A 5,395-nucleotide genomic window follows, 5' to 3' on the forward strand; every position below is an offset into this window, starting at 1 on the left:
AAAGATTGCGGGGAATGCTTAGGCGTACAAGAGGTCCTGGCCTCCTTTACTCCCGTGGCTCTCACGCGCGCGTAGGCGTGTCGTTTATCTGTTTCCACCGAAAAAAAAAATGGAGGAAGGTCACACTAAAGCGCAAAACTTGAAGGTAGCGAAGCTAGACGCAACCTTGACGACTATCTTGAAGGTTTACGACCCCGATTGCAGACGATTTGCTTCTTATTCGCTGCCACAACGACCTTTACTCCATCATTATTGCTTTAAGTGGGAGCTTACTTCATTTTTTGGAAGTGATAGTCACTGGACGTCACCTTGCAGGTGCGTATGCTGTTACGTGTCTTTCTCATTCCGAGCAACTGTGGCCACGATAACGGCGCAGGCTGGAGTTTTTTTTGCAAATCTTGGCCAATTTCGCTAAGTCCGCGGATGCTTGGCTCGACAAACGTGCGCCGAGACGCTGAACAGTCGCCGACAGGCACGCACATACGGGCGATCGCCATTTTCTTGGTTTTAAATGCAGAGCATTTCTTTAACTCACGATGTCAGCCGGCGTTGTCGGCGTGCCTCGGCGTCCGCAACAGCCGTTCCAGGTGCGCCCTTTCCCCCACTCCTCCTCTCCCGCATCACACAACCCTCCTCGCTCTCAAAAACAGGTCCGCACCCCTCACCCTACACTATATAAAAAAATAATACTTACCGGCGCCTGGTTTCGATCCTACGACCCTGCGGGCGGAACGCAAGGTACATGGTGCTCTACCCACTGCGCCACAAAACCGACACAGAATGGAGGGCTACGAACGCGCCTTATATCCTTGAGTCATTCAAACTACGTCAAGAAGCTGCTGATACAACGCATTCACTACCTGTGGGCGGAACGCGAGGTACATGGTGCTCTACCCACTGCGCCACAAAGCCGACACAGAATGGGAGGCTACGAACGCGCCTTATATCCTTGACTCATTCAAACTACGTCAAGAAGCTGCTGATACAACGCATTCACTACCACCAACTCCCCAAACACTAAACGTTAACGCAATACACCCACCCCCTATACGACACATTTACTCGAGTCCCCCTCGCGGGGAGATGGGCCCTTTTTTAAATGCGAATGCATTTCTTAGTCGGGGGTTGTCGTGCTCCGTCGGCGTGCGCCCGCAGGTGTTATCTCTCCGCGCTCCTCCTCGCCCCTAGCAACAGCTGTGGCGCGCCTAGCAACCGGAGCAGGTGGTAGCCCGGGCGGGAGTAGCGGAGAGTGAGTGGAGAGGAGGAGCGCGCTCGGGCGTGTGAGGGCGCTCGCATCGCGGAGCTCGGGCGGAGTAGCGGAGAGTGAGTGGAGAGGAGGAGCGCGCTCGGGCGTGTGAGGGCGCTCGCATCGCGGAGCTCGGCGGGCTCTCTCTCCTCTCCGCGTACCCTCTCTCCGCTCGCTGCGCTCGGAATCTATACACCATTTTCCATAAGCAGCCGGGAAAGGGGGAAAATACTCTCAAACCAGTTCTCTCGGCGGCCGACCAGCGTTGCCTGTGCGCGCTGGGCTGTTAAAATCGCCCGGCGCGGTGTGCTCCGCTGCGTAGTTCAGGAGTATTTCGCACCGTGTGCTCAGTTTTTGCGGAACTTTCAACTGTTTTAGTCAATGCTGCGATGCCGTTCAAGGTCGCTTGGCCAGCACTGCGCGGTGGTGGGTTATTGAACAATCAGAGAAAGCGAGAAACAGTCACTGACAGCACGCATGTGCACGACACTGCCTGGAGAAACTGCACTGCGGTCGCGGCATGTTTTTGCTGCATCGCTTCCCAACGCACACCGAGTTGAGATATCGGTGGATGCCGTTGATAAATCGCAACGACTTTGTACCAACGACCAACTCCAGGGTTTGTTTGGTGCACTTGGACGGCAAGCAGACGGAGCAAAATCCATTTATTACACGCAATGCTGCGACAGGGAACGGAACCCCCTGAAATGTTAGAAGCAACTTTATCTTTTACAATACAGCATTGATTGATTGGTTGATTGATTAATTGATTCATTATGGTGTTTAACGCCCCAACGCTTCATGGGTGATGAGGCGCGCCGCAGTGGAGGGCTCCGGGTTAATGTTGACTACCTGGGGATCTTTCACGAGCGCCGATACAATACAACATTACAATAACTTCTGGTTCCTTGTAGTCAATTTAAAATACCATATATTGTTTGTCATTACAGCCGATTGGCATTAAACAATCCCCTTTTCATTTATTCTAACCTTTGAAATCACGGCGTTTTGTTTACTTTTTTTCAGGCCAACGCATTACACTGCCAAACGATATGAAAAGATAACTTTCTCCATCGCACACTGCTGGTCGATAGCAGGATAAGCAGGCAGCCCAATGTGGAAACGCAGCTGGAGATACGCGTGAACGCTGCATTTGGAAAATAGCTCAACCTGTTCACAACGCGGTCAGAGGAAAAGCTTCTACTCCTTTTGCGTTGGCACGGCATCTAAAGTATTACAATCACAAAACAGTTACTGCTGCTCGCGTAAAGCATTTGTGGTGCAAACAGCGGTTTTAAAAAGGTGGGCTCCGAGAGACAGGCCACATGCGCTGCGCAGAGTTAGGTCAATCATGATCACGATCATGATCAACCTATATTAACTCGCCCGAACTTTGACCCTTCTGCTCAACCTTCGAATAGTAAGTTGACTGGTTGTGCGGTGGTGTAATTTTTCTGCCCAGGTCATTTCGTTTTGTCAGTAACCTTCATAAGTCTAGTTAAGAAAGATTATATTGCATTGCAATGTCAACAGCGTAGCAATCGCCTCGTCGAAAGTGCATCGCGAGCACGGATCACCGTGACCCACATATGCTGTGCGCGCTCCGCATTCGACGTCCGCGCTTCCGTAAACATGACTAATCGGTGAACATAACAAGCACGGTGGCATTGAAAACGCGTATTTACTCCCCGATATCGATTTCAATGTCAGTCGGTGCCATACCGGAACGTTTGCATCGCGGAACTGCGGAGCACCAGCGGCACCACAACCACACTGCTACTACTGCTTGCAACAGCCGGAGTAGGCATTTTCCACTCTGGCAGCACATTAGGACCTAAAATCCGTACGCAGATGATGAAAACAAAACAGAACACACACACACACAAGCACTGCAACCGCTAACTTAACGCCAAACGACTACGGTTCACTCGGTAATGCACGGGTACCGAGCAGACGCACGGAAAGAACGGAGCACTTAACAGCCCAGCGCGGAGGTTTCGGCGGTCGCTTCATAGACGGCGCTAGCGGTCCGGTCAGAAAAAGCAAATGGCGGCGCCCACCTCTAGCAAGGAAAATGGTGTATATAATGCAGTGGAGCGCGCGCCTGGCGCCTTGATAGCGATGGAAGTCGGTGAAGTCATTAAGTACGCCATTAATAATAATTACTCGCACCGCACTCATCGGTGCACCCAATGCATTCGCATTTCCGCACGATCCCCTTCGGGGAGGTGGGGGGAGTTTTTTTAACTGCAGGGCCGTCGCCACAATGTCGCCCGATCTCCTTAAGGGGGTATGCTTGGCTTGACAAACGTGCGCAGGGGACGCTGGGCGGTCGTCGCGAGGCACGCACACATGAGCGCTAGGGATTTTCTTGGTTTTGTTAACTGCCGGGCGGTCGCTGCGGGGCCCGCGCTCGTGTGCGCGTGCTGGGGAATTTCTTCGTATTTTTAACTTCGGACGCGCAAAATTACGATTTCTTATACCCCTGTCCCACGGGCACTTTTAATCGCGATTGAATCGATCCGGATCGAGCTCAATCCGGATCGGGCGCTGCTACATGGCAGTTTCAATCGCGATCGAGCCCGATCCCGCTAGAACTCAATCCTGGGTCTCCAAGCGCGATTGAGGTTCCCAAGCGCGATCGAACGAAAGCGGCGACACTCTTGTTCCCGCTGAGTAATAGCACAGAAGTTGACAACTTCAACTAACGCCACAAATTGTGTCAAATAACTTTGCCCAAATAAGCGGGGGATAACGTGGACACAGTTCCGTATTACTACGACCGCGCAAAGTTATCAGACGCCGGCCGCTGATGATGATGATTGATGATTCCTATTGGTTTCCCCTTTGAAACGGGGTGATGACATGTCATCTTACCAAAAAGGACTAATATAACCATGTTTTACACTCTTGGTTTAATACTAGCGCTGCTTAGGGCAGGCACTAAAGCTTATTAGGCCCGAAATACTTTCTTTTACCTGTTACAGGTGGTAACTGTCCTAGGCAATATTCCCCTCTCTGCTTTTCGTCCACCAGCATTCTAATCTTCTTTTTGTCCCCTCGACAGCCTTGAAGTTAACTTCCTCTGTGATACCCTTAAATCCTAGGGCTTCTGGAAGCCCAATATTCCCTTCATGTAGATTTGGATGGATACCCTCACATTCTAACACTATGTGCCGCATAGTTTCTGTTTCTTTTCCGCAGACCACACATACCCCATCATTTTGTGAATACTTTCCCACAAAACTCTTAGTTCACAGGCAACCTGCTCTAGCCTCAACAAAGCAAAGCACTGGCCTGGGAATTATCGTAGAAATTTTCCTTTCTGATGTTCATCTTCTCAGCCCTGTACATCTCTAATGACGGTTTAGCTTCCATTTTTTCCCTCCATTTATTCGTTTCAATCTGCCTTGCCTCTGTTTTGGTTACCTTGGCTGTTTTGGATTCCCCACTGTTCTTTCCGTATTTCATCGTTAGCCTTCTAGTCTTTCTTAACCACTGCGTGTCCACGCTTTTCAAGTATAGGTACCTAAAAACCTTAGCTGCCCACCTTCGTTGATCCATTGCCCTCAACCTCATCTCAAAGCATATTTTACTCTGAGCTTCTCTAACTTCAAACGACGCCCAGCCCATATCTCCCTGAACTGCTTCGTTAGTTGTTTTTCCATGCGCGCCTAAGGCCAAACGTCCTACCATTCTCTGCTTTACTTCAAGGCCTGATAGAACGTCTGATTTTAAGCAGAGTACAGCATTCGCAAACGTGAGACCCGGAACCATTACTCCTTTCCACATTCCTCTTACTACTTCATATTTGTTATACCCCCACAGAGCTCTATGCTTCATTATAGCTGCGTTTCGCTTTCCCTTAACCTTAAGTTGCTCCTCGTGAGTACTTAAGTAGTTATCCCCTTCGTTTATCCACACTCCCAAATATTTATATTCCTTCACTCTAGGTAATTCGCCTTGCTGGATAGACACTACGTCGTTGGTAGCGTCATTGAAAACCATTATTCCTGATTTTTCTGCACTGAAATTTAACCCGAGGTCAGTGGTTTCCTTGCCGCAAATATTTATTAGCCGCTGCATATCGGTTTGGTTATCAGCTAAAAGAACAATGTCGTCTGCGTATAACATTCCCGGAATATGCTG

Source organism: Haemaphysalis longicornis, unplaced genomic scaffold (genome assembly GCF_048455015.1).
Source record: "Haemaphysalis longicornis isolate Haplotype H1 unplaced genomic scaffold, Haemaphysalis longicornis Haplotype H1 scaffold_6, whole genome shotgun sequence".
NCBI lineage: Eukaryota > Metazoa > Arthropoda > Arachnida > Ixodida > Ixodidae > Haemaphysalis > Haemaphysalis longicornis.